The 12302-nt window shown below is 37.3% G+C and overlaps 1 protein-coding gene and 1 long non-coding RNA gene across 9 annotated transcripts in view; one reads left to right on the forward strand and one right to left on the reverse strand.

Annotated features, from left to right (window-relative positions):
* Nucleotides 1–12302, reverse strand: part of LOC129552338 (platelet glycoprotein 4) — a 100411-nt gene that overhangs the window by 73484 nt on the left and 14625 nt on the right. For 2 of the 8 annotated variants that reach the window (XM_088834006.1, XM_088833975.1), the window contains exon 2: nt 7027–7108. The exons of the other annotated variants lie outside the window; for them this stretch is intronic. The gene's annotated coding sequence lies outside the window, so the exon portion shown is untranslated. The remainder of the gene's footprint in view (nt 1–7026; nt 7109–12302) is intronic. 8 annotated transcript variants of the gene reach the window in all.
* The window catches only part of LOC129552344 (uncharacterized), a 60415-nt gene continuing 57444 nt past the window's right edge, over nt 9332–12302 (forward strand). Inside the window, exon 1 of the long non-coding RNA XR_008685223.2 lies at nt 9332–9469. This is a non-coding gene — a long non-coding RNA (uncharacterized LOC129552344). The remainder of the gene's footprint in view (nt 9470–12302) is intronic.

Consider the following 12302-nt stretch of genomic DNA (forward strand, 5'->3'; position numbering starts at 1 on the left):
AACTAGTTTTAATTACTGATATCATTGATAATGCTAATAAAGATGCTATCTCTGTGAAAAAAGTTTTTCTTCTTCATAATCTCAGGTCATTCATTTTAAAATCTACTCTACTGGTGCCAGCCAGTTATAATGCTTTTGATCATATTCAATTCTCAGCTGTACTAACCTTACCAGACCCAGAGGCAGTATGAGGGCAGCACGTTCTTTCTCTGTGTAACCCTCCCTCTGGCCTGTCTGGCAGCATGTCCTGGACTCCTTCCCTCTTCTCTGTTGCTCAACTGAATTTAGGTAATAAGAAGCAGAGTCTTCACAGACTTAGAAAATGAACTCGTGGTTGCTTGGGGGAAGGGATAGTTAAGGACTTTGGGAAGGTCATGTACATACTGCTGTATTTAAAATGGATAACCAACAAAAACCTATTGCATAGTGCATGAAACTCACGCTCAATGTTATCTGCTAGCTTGGATGGGAGTGGGGTTTGGGGAGAATGGATGTGCTCAGTCACTCAGTCGTGTCTGACTCTTTGTGACCCCATGGACTGTAGCCTGCCAGGCTTCTCTATCCATGGGATTCTCCAGGCAAAAACACTGGAGTGGGTTGCCATTTCCTTCTCCAGGGAGAATGGATACATGTATATATATATATGGCCGAGTCCCTTCACTGCTCACTTGAAATTTCACATTGTTAATCGGCTATACCCCATTACAAAATGTTTTTGGTGTTAAAAAAATAAAATTGAGAAAAAAATAAAATACAAGCAGAGTCTTGCTCTCCTCTATCCAATCGGTAACTCCCAGCGTCCTTGGAGACAGGGACTGGACTCTTCTTGCCCTGAAAGTCACAGAGCTTCCGTGTTTAAAGCCACAGATAAACATTCAGCTATATGGGAAACCTTGTAGAATGAGATGATAGGCCAAATAATTATTTAGGTCTAATCAAAAGTACCACCTAATTGGTGTCTTATGTCCTGTCATCCTTTAGGTTATATGTAACCAAAGCTATTTCTGATGAGTACATTTATATTTTTTAAATACTGAGCTTATTTGAGCAAAAATCATTTTGAATCTGAAAGCATCCAATCTAGCAGATAGAAAGGAGCTCCAAATATTATGTATAAAATAGATAAATAATGAGACCCTACTGTACAGCACAGGGAACTCTATACTCAGTTTTTATGGTGACCTAAATGGGAAGGATATTAAAAAAAAAAAAAAGGGGGATATATGTATAATATGGTGAGTGCTTTTAAAAGTCATTGAGCTTATCTCTAGAATCTTATGGAGGGCAGCTGACAAATTCTTGTTGTGTTTTGACTGACTTTTAAAATAATCACATCACCATTTTTTATTCCTTAGAAAACCACTTGGTGTTTAATGTGTGAAATGATAAAACTTATCAGAAGCACATTTTTTTTTAAAGTCCAAAGTGTGTCATATAATTCAAATGGCTAACATTGAGGGCACTTACTGCAGGCAAACACCTTTCTAAGGACTCTATATGGATTATCTAAATTAATCTTCATAGCCATAATTTGAAGTAAGAATTGTTGTTTCCCTAACATTACAAATAGTAGAAGTACCATGCAGCCCATGGGGTCTCAAAGAGTTGGACACGACTGAGTGACTGAACTGAACTGAAAAGTACCAAAGGACTGAGAGGTCAAGTAAACTGCTCAAGGTCAAAGAATGCCAAGCTATGGGTGTATCACTTAGGACACTTTTGTCTGCAAGTAAGAGAATGCTCCAATAAAAGTAGATCGGAATATGGGGGGAACTTTACTTGTCAAACAATAAATATTAGGAAATAACTATCAGCTTCCAAAATTCTAGCTCTTCTCTAAAGCAGTCATTTTAAAATATTGGGCTGTCATACCATCTTGATAATACAATTATTTGCTTAAATTGCATATACATGTGTATGTATATACAATCAACTCAAAATCAAAACCATCTCCTGTCCCCTCAGTTCAGTTCAGTTCAGTCACTCAGTCGTGACCGACTCTTTGCAACCCCATGAATCACAGCACGTCAGGCCTCCCTGTCCATCACCAACTTCCGGAGGTCACTCAAACTCATGTCCATCGAGTTGGTGATGCCATCCAGCCATGTCATTCTCTGTCATCCCCTTCTCCTCCAGCCCCCTACTACTGCTGCTACTGCTAAGTCACTTCAGTCATGTCCGACTCTGTGTGACCCCATAGACGGAAGCCCACCAGGCTCCCCCGTCCCTGGGATTCTCCAGGCAAGAACACTGGAGTGGGTTACCATTTCCTTCTCCAATATGTGAAAGTGAAAAGTGAAAGTGAAGTCGCTCAGTCGTGTCCGACCCTTAGCGACCCCATGGACTGCAGCCTACCAGGCTCCTCCATCCATGGGATTTTCTAGGCAATAGTACTGGAGTGGCCGCCCCCTAGATGGGTATAATTCTTTAAAGGGAGAAAATATTACATGTTAAGTTTTCAAAATCAAAGTTCAAAATAAAAATTAAGTCCAAGTTTCTATCACTCTGGGAAACAAAACTGTTTATCCTGACAAAGGGAGTGTGAAATATAAAATTAAAACAAAGAAAAAAAATTAAAACAAAGAAAAATAATCATGGTTACCTGGAAAAGGTTTTCTTTTCTTTTCTTTTTTTTTTGAGAAAGAAACTTTGGGAATGGCTGTATACTATATATTACCGAAATGGAAATGAGTTTTACAGTCACATAGTCAGGTGTGCAAAAACAAATTTTTGTTGCACTAAATTTCATTTTATCTCAAACCTCCATTCTGTCTGATACAGCATATTTAGTCACTTTTAAGAAACTTCATTTTTGCTGCTCCTCAGTCATTTCTAGTTTAAAACTCTTGTTATATTTTTCTCAGTACAGGCTGTTTTCAGAGAAGGAGATGAGAATACAGAGCATGCCTTCTCAAAATTTGTGGCTATGACTTTCCCTTGTTCTAACCTTGAGCACTTTGCAGGTGGTGCCTTTCTTTTTCTCAATTATCTCGCATAACCTTCAGGGGCCTTGAGCTCAGTGTTAGGATCCAAGGGGCTCCATGAATCTGCTTCTAAACAGCGGCCTACATACCACACACAGCCCAGGATACTCCACTGCCATAGTCTCTGAGGCAGTGTTTTCTGAGGCTTGTTTTCTCTAATAACACTTGTGTTCTGAGGTCCTCCCACCTGAGAGTTGAAAGGGAGAAGAGTGAGTGCCTTTAGGAGTGAGTCTGCTGCAGAACGGGTCACAGAAGCTCTCTGGGAATCATTCATGTCTAAACTCTGTGTTTCCACTTTTATCCATGCTTCAGTTCAGTTCAGTTCAGTCACTCCGTCGTGTCCGACTCTCCGCGACCCCATGAATCACAGCACGCCAGGCCTCCCTGTCCATCACCAACTCCCGGAGTTCACTCAAACTCATGTCCACAGAGTCAGTGATGCCAACCAGCCATCTCATTCTCTGTCGTCCCCTTCTCCTCCCGCCCCCAACCTTTCCCAGCATCAGACTCTTTTCCAGCTTAGGGCACAATTTTTTCCCTAGTCTTTAATAAGACTGAATTGTAACTGAATGTCAGTTCCTTGCGTCCACTAAAAGTTCTCCCTCAATTTGCAGCTTTATATCTTGCAGTTAGAAAAGAGAATGAAGTGGACAGAATAAAACCATGTGGATTAATACCTCACAGTATAATATATCATAGTATAAAAACTATAAATTGTGGGAAGCACACATATGATAGAAGTTAAGCTAAGAAAGAGATCAGTGGGGACTGAATTCCTAAGAATATGTTCATAGAACTCTTACATCCTTAATCTTCCCTAGAAGATGAATTAAATGTACAAAAAGTAGAAGGAAGTGGGATTCGTGGCAAATAAAATTAGATAAATCACATAAATAATTTAGAAATGTAATTAGTATGGTTAGAAAAAGGCACATGCACAAGCTAAGCCTGGCTTGGTGTAAAGGTTCCTATCTACAGAGGGATGGACATATTAGAGCAGGTTATAGGAGACTTAAGTAACTGAATATAATCTGACAAAAAAGATAGAAGGGAATAACAACATATTAAGATTTAAAATTACAACCTCTGGTTAAACGTGGCAGGTGGAATACTTTTTCACTTGCATCTGAAATCTCATTAAAATGAAAGTTGTAGAATTTATAAAAATAGGAACACACATGTTCAGCTCAAAGATTTAGATGAGTGAAGACAAGAAACCAGTCAACATATAGAAAGCATAATGGACTAATGGTAATTGCTCAAACATCCTACATGTCAGATTCTAAACAGGGACACCTAGAGCAGAAGCTAAAGAATCTACTATAGAAGTCCTCATAGGACCATGGGGTGCATGGAAAGCAGAGTCTTCACTTGACTGAATATGTCAGGAAGTCCTAAACCTAAATATTCTCCTCATGTACTTTACACAGCCTGCTCACTCTCCTTCCTCCTCATCTGTCAGAAGATGGGGTGTTTCCTCTTTTGAGACACGGAGTAAGAGATTTCTGGACCAAGACAAGGAAGCCCAGCTAGGGGTATGAGGGAGATCCATGTTGAAATAAGTTTAAGCTCACACACTGATTTCTCTTCCACTACCAATTCCAGAACTCTATCAAGCAAAACATTACAGGATTCCTTCCTAAGGAAACTGGCACAAGAGAAAACACTTGACACTACTTATTAGCTGAAGTGGGGAGGAGGTCAGAGAGCACAGTGAAATGGTCAGGACCTTCTGCTCAATCCAGAGTAGTACTGTCTGGTGCAAGTATGAGGCAAGTCTCATGCTAAATATCCCTTTAAAATATCCAGTAGGCACACTGTAGTAAATGTAAGTAAATAGGTAATATTACTTTTAATATTATATATTACTTACTACAACATCATAAATACTATCATTTAAATCAACATAAATTATTAATGAAATTTTTTTTGCAGGGGAACAAAATGTTAAAAGTCTGGTTTTTACTTTACTTTTAGAACACATTTTAATCTGGATTAACTGTGTTTTGGGTTCTCAATAGTCACTTGGGGCTAGTGGCTACCATGTTGGACAGTGCAACTCTAGAATGAAATCTGTATTCATTTTGTCACAACCTTAATATCTGAGTACAGAGGAGCCACGGGAGCAGCATTAGAGTAGCTAGCTATAGAATAGACCCAACATCCACATAATGGGGTTTCCAGAGAAAACAAAACCAGACAAAGTGTGGAAATAGGATAGAATGCATGAATATTTTCCAGAATCAAAGGACATCAAATCCCCTGAGTGCAGAAAGTCACCTATCTACAGCAGAGTGGATATAAAGGGCCACTGGCTATGACCTGGCTGCCTGTTTTCACATCACAGGTACCAAGAATAAAAAGAAATTCTTAAAAACCTCTGGTGGGCTTGAGAGTAATGTCACATACAAATCAAAGAGACAACAGACAGCAGCACTGGGGATTTACAAGTCAAATAGCAATCTCTTCAAAAATGTCCAAAAATTATCTCCAGCTGTTATTCTCTGTGAAAACATGTTTTCAAGAAAGAGGATATAGACATTTTAATATACATAAGGTCCTAAATTTTATTTCTCTTTTACTGTTTTGTAAGGAGCCCAAGAAATCTCAGAATATAAATTTTACTGAAACAAGGAAGTAAAAGAAGACAGGGAATTAAGGAAATAGCTAATACAACAAATGAGAGGCATAGGGAATTTCCAGGAACAGCAGAAAGGAAGTTTCACGGTAAGAATTATGTCACAGGTCAAAGGGGAAAAAAACAAAAACCAGTTAATATTGGACCAGGAGGACAGAGGATTTAAGGATGCAATTATCACCAGGAAAACATAAATTGCACCAGAAAGAAAGCACTCATTGTTTATTTCTTGGCTCTGCTGCTCAGAAAATTTATAATAATGATTTACACAGTCAATAATATTAGAAAAATAACTACACTATTAGATGGAAGATGAGAAGTATGTATACAGATGTGGTGGATGGAGTGGTATTGTATTTAATACATAAAAGTTAGATCCTTCTCTTCTACAGGAGGAAATTGTATTAAACAAAACAGTTTTTTTTTTTTTTTTTTAGTCAAGAACACTTTTAGTATGTCATCTAAAACTAGTTCAGTATTCTAAAATTTAACATGGGGAATGGGACAGGGTGGGAAAAATAAGGCAATTGTCTATTTTTCTTTAAGTTTTAAAATACCATTTGGCCTTTTAAAAAACTAACAAACATTCATTCGATATCTATCTACATTTTAAAAACAAGATTGTAATTGAATTGAGCTGTGCTAAGTTCTTTACTTTTTTCCTGTCTTGTGACTCTTGCCTTCACTCTCTTGGTTTTGCTGTGGCATCTTCATTTTCCTAAGTATTTTCCTGGAAACCTATCTTCTCAGGACAAAGTTTTATTTCCTGCTTTAAAAAGTTTGAGGCCGTCCATTGTGTATCTCTTAAAATCTCTTCAAAATACAGTACCTCCTTGACCCAGGTACTATAGTCCCTTACTTGGAATCCTGAGCTTCTGTGAAGGTATTTTTGGGCACAGATAGTTAAGTTTATGTTTCTGGTAGGAGATTTGTGTAGAAATTTCAGTAACCATTTTACTTGCATCATTTCTGTTTATCCTGAAAATTTTATTGAAATCTTTACAAACATTTGCTATATAATTCTACAATCAGAAAATCAACACAAAAAGTGTAATTCTTTGTTTAGAATTTGACCAAGATATTATATCCGGTTGCTTACTAGCTTGCAGTCACCTACTCTGTAAATCTAGAATAATTTCTCCTGTTGCAATTATGGTCATTTGTCAATACTTAAAAAAATATTTGGGAAACTTCAGTGCAATAGTATATACTAAAGAAGAAGGTAACAGAAGCATAGATTCACGCAATAGATGATCAAATAAACCTAGCATTGGAACATCCCTTATAGATCATCTGGAACAACTTCTTCATTTTAGCTAAGAAGCAGAAACGTGATGTTAGAAATTACTTTTTGGATCAACAGAACTGGATATAAAGCCCAGGTATAAACCCACACATGGTTACCTTATCTTTGACAAAGGAGGCAAGAAGGTACAATGGAGAATAGACAACCTCTTCAATAAGTCATGCTGAGAAAACTTGACAGCTATGTGAAAAAAGAATGAAATTAGAACACTTCCTAACACCATACATAAAAATAAACTCAAGATGGATTAAAGACCTGAAGGTAAGGCCAGACACTATACAATTCTTAGAGGAAAACATAGGCAGAATACTCTTTGACACAAATTGCAGCAAGATCCTTTTTGATCCACCTCCTAGAGTAATGAAAATAAAAACAAAAATAAGCAGATGGGACCTAAATAAAGCAGCTCATGCCACTCAATATAAAAAATACAAACAACCTAAAAAAAAAAAAGCTGGGGGCAGAAGTCCTAGGTAGACAGATATTTACCCAAAGAAGATATGCAGATACTCAAGAGGCACATGAAAAGATGCTTAACATCACTAAATATTAGAGAAATACAAATCAAAACTACAATGAGGTATTACCTTATACCAATCAGATTGGCCATCATCACAAAATCTGTAAATGATAAATACCGTAGAGGGTGTGGAGAAAAGGGAACCCTCTTGCAATGTTGGTGGGATTGTAGGCTGATAGAGCCACCATGGAGAACAGTAGAGAGATTCCTCAAAATACTAGGAATAAATCTACCATATGACCCAGCAAGCCCACTTCTGGGCATATACCCAAACAAAATCATAATTCCAAAAGACACATGTACCACAATATTCATTGCAACACTACTTACAATAGCCAGGGCATGGAAGCAACCAAAATGTCCATCAACAGAGAAATGGATAAAGAAGATATGGTACAGATATGCAATGGAATATTACTCAGCCATAAAAAAAGGAATGGAATTGGGTCATTTGTAGAGATGTGGATGGACCTAGAGACTGTAATTCAGAGTGAAGTAAGTCAGAAATGGAAAAACAAATATTGTATATTAATGCATATATGTGGAATCTAGAAAAATGGTACAGATAAACCTATCTGCAGGGCAGGAATAGATGTAGACGTAGAGAATGGGCATGTGGACACAGGAGGGAAAGAGGAGAGTGGGAAGAACTGAGAGTAGTATTGACACATAATATGACCACGTGTAAAGTGGATGACTGGTGGGAAGTTGCTGTATAGCACAAATTCAAGACAGGAGTGAGTGATATATTTGTAAAATAACAAAAATTGATTTTTAAGGCAAGAGAAAAAAGTGAGAAGAAGGGATGAAGGCCAGATGTTGAAGCTCCTTGTATAATATTTCAAGGAGATTGAACTTTATTCTGGAAGCAGAATAGAACTCTTAAGTAATTGTAAATAGGGAACGGGATGGGATAAGTGTTTTCACTTTTAAAGGGCCAAGTTAAAAGCAGTAAGTTGGAATGAGACTCTACATAGAAAAAGCAAATACTGGGAAGATACATAGCTCTGCACTAAGAGTTGTGTTCAGTCTAATGAAGAGAAGGTGGACTCATTCCTGACAGAGTTTGGATTAGTGGGGAAATGGTGCAGTTCATGGCAGCAGCCATGGCAAAAAGGGCTGTAAAATGAAAATGTGCCTTTAAAGCCATCATCACGAATAGGAGAGAGATTCTGGTTAAGCTTTTATTCGATTTGATTTTTTTGATGGTGCTCTGGAGCATAACAGCAAGGGTAGAAAGAGAAGTAATAAAAACTGCAGAAGAACTGAAGTAACAGTCCTGGTAAAAACAGAGACAATACACTAAAGGTCAAAGGAACTGAGGGACATGGCACTTCTTTTTATTGGCTCAGGCTGAAGTGACAAACAGCAGAGCAGATAACAAGAGCGTGCACAGACTTCAGTTGATATTAGGAAGTATTAATCTCCTAATTTCTCACTTTCCCCACTTCACATTCCAGACTGAGGTTGGTGGACTTGGGGCCATGCTCAGCCTCCTGGGAGCTGGGGAAGAGATGTGGGCAAGGAACAAAGCTCAAGCGACGGCGAGGCCCACTGCAAGCAGCCGTGAGGAGTGCGCAGGAGACGCCGAGCCTTTGACTGACTTAATCTAGAGCCAATAACTGGACCTTGTCGGAAAGAAACAATGGAAAAAATGATTATATGAGCCTGCTTTTCGTTGAACATGTTATGTTTCTTGTTTGGCCAGTAGGTGTGTAAAATGCAAATGCATTATGACAGTTCAAAAAGGATAGGATGGAAGAGAGGAGAATCTCAGCCTGATGACAGTGGGGAAGAGGAGACTCTGGAAGAAATCATCTGGATAGTTTTTGCAGTTGAAAACTATTGCCATTGTTTGCTCCAAGCCTGATATGCTCCGAGAAGAAGGAATATATGAAAACAAGAATAAGAAAGCTACCTTTTAATTCTGGCATCAGTCACAACAACGGTTTTGAAAAACAAAAATATCTGTGATGTGTTAAAGAGTTCACAGAAGCGCACTGTGTGCAGGAATATTTCAGGTAAGAAAACTGATTGGCTTGAATCCTTTTCATTTCAGATAGGTACCTGCTGCTTAAATGGATACTCAAAATACTTCTTTTGACAAAAAGCAGTAATATAAATTCATCTGTAGTAAACTTCTAGACACATATCCAAAACCACATTATACTAATTTGACCCCGCATAAAATAGACTCCAAGAATAGACTAAGTTCCCAAGTAGCCAATGGATATCTATTGTATTATTTCCCTTTTATTACTGTTAATGAAGAATTAAATCAACTATCAGGAGTCTTCTGTAATTTAATTATTGAACCATTCAGATTTAAGGATCCAAAGTGCTGCCTTTGATTGTACTAAGACTGAATAAACCCAACTCTAGGTCCATGACAGGTATCTATAGTCTTTAAAATGATTTAAGCCTTATTGTCTAATTAAAAGTTAAACATTTAACTTGAATTTTAACTTTTTAATTTCCATTTCCTGTTGTAAATTATTATTTCTGGTTCACATAAAACATAGCTACACATTTTACTTGAAAACAGGGAAGATGAAATAGAATCATCCAGAAGAGTAAACCGTAAAGAGAAAATGAAAAATGAGCATCTTTCTTGGTGTAGATCATATCTTCAAGGGTAACTAAAGGCCAAATTTCATGAAGTTCAATAAAAACATCTTATCCTTACTAATAATATGATAAATAAAGCAGAGTTGGAAAATAAATAACTATTTCTTCTTTATTGCTTTTATTCTATTCTAAAACCAATCAAAAACCTAAAAGATGAAGAAACTTAATCTTACATATGAAACTCGTATTCTTGAACCTATTAAATAGCTCATGTTTAAATCATATAAGTCAAAAAAAGTGTTATATTTAGCAATATTACAAATACATTAAGTATTACATTGTGGAAGATATTTTTTCATGTGTGACTTATAGAATAGGCCTGATTTATATAACCTTATCTTCTTCTCTCTTCAGAGCCAACCACCCACAACACTTTCTCTACATATCTGTAACAAGTTACAAAGCAAATTATTAACATGGGACATTTGTCAGTTTCTACTCATTTAAAATCCATACATTACTTAAAGATTATTCAATCATGAACTTAAATCACTAATTAGATGTTCTTTACTTTAAGCAAAACTTATGATAATGACAGTCTATTACGTAAAAGAAAAAGATTATCTCACTTTTTTTATGAGGCATCTAAAATGTCTAAGTAGAAAGTTTTTTAACCACATTTATATGTTTAGCCTAGATATATATTTCCAGAGATATTTTGATTCATCATAATTCCCAACTCCAAAATTCCACAGTCTCTGATTATTAAACTCTTTTCTATATAGTAAGTGGAAAGACCCTTTAAAGTCTTCACAAGTAACTTTCACTAAGTAAAATTAAAATTTTATTCCATTTATTTCCTACCTGCCAATGGTTTATATTTACATAACAAATTAGTGTTTATGGTGTAAGTACAAAAAATAATCAATTCCCTAAACAATCTGTGCCCTTTGTAGTTATTATACATATAGATCAATCTACTTTTGTAGTCCTTACTGATCATCATCATATTGCTCGCTTAAGAGGAATGAAATTTTGTATTAAAATACACAATGTGTTGAACATACCATAGAGCATAAGAACTGTTAGAATCTTATCACCAAAGTAGAGGAAAGTGGATTTCATGGAAGTCAGTTTAATTGCTGAAGTAGCAAAGAATTATATCCTGAGAGAGTAAACAGCCCCTGACATCCAGGACCTGGCCCGGTGCTATCACTTAGGTCTTGTTTCTGGACACTGCCCTGGCTCTCACACCTGGCTGTGGTATCCTCATGTTGAACATAAGCAATTTCACAGAACATCAACTTTAGGCAAGGACAGTCTATGATCATGAAGAATCAAGACAAAAACAAAACGCTCTGTAATTATGTCAGAATACAGACCTCTTACGAACACTGTCTAAGCCACAGGCATCACATGTCCCCCTTTCCCAGCTAATCTGGGTCACTGCTGCTGATCAAGACAGGCTTATCTTCCTTCTTCCTAAATAAGACTTTTTAAGTCACCACATTGTAAATGTGGCTATTTCCTGACAACGTTCAATTCAGAGTAATGCTCTACTTCCTTAAACCCTATCCCCAGATCACTCAACTGAAGTTCAAGTTTTATAAGAGTTTCTTTTTAATGCCTTCTGACCCCATGGTACACTTTTTCCTCTTGGCAATAGGTAATGAACTTAACTTTTTCAACTACAGGTGTCTTCTTGGTAGTCTCTGGCTTAAGGGCAAGGACAGTGATAAGGCAGCTAAAAAGTCTGACTCTTCATGCCTATGTTATCAGGTGGTTCTGAAGCATTTGGTTACATAATTTCCCAGAATTTTGGAGAAGAGTAAAGAGAACAGCAGGTCCCTGGTGGCTCAGCAGTAAAGAATCCACCTGCCAATGGAGAAGATGTGGTTTCAGTCCCTGAGCAGGGAAGATCCCCTGGAAAAGGAAATGGCAACCCACTCCAGTACTCTTGCCTGGGAAATACAATGGACAGAGGAGCCTGGCAGGCATACAGTCCATGGGATTGCAAAGAGTTGGACACAACTTAGCAACTAAAACAACAACAAATAGAACTTCACAGAAGGAACATTAGAAGATGACACAGTGATGAGGAACAGGAGAGATTATTATGGGGTATGCAAAATGACACTAGACAAAGATTTTGAGGCTAAAGCTACTTTTTCAAGTATGGAGTGAAACATCTCACTGAGATGAAGAACACGAGTCAGGGCACAAGGAGAGGCAGATCATGAGCTGAAGAACCATGAAACACCAAAGAGGCTTATTACCCTGGTTTAC

This window comes from Moschus berezovskii, chromosome 3 (assembly GCF_049115385.1).
Source record: "Moschus berezovskii isolate FMDL1 chromosome 3, NW_MosBer_1.0, whole genome shotgun sequence".
Classification (NCBI taxonomy): domain Eukaryota; kingdom Metazoa; phylum Chordata; class Mammalia; order Artiodactyla; family Moschidae; genus Moschus; species Moschus berezovskii.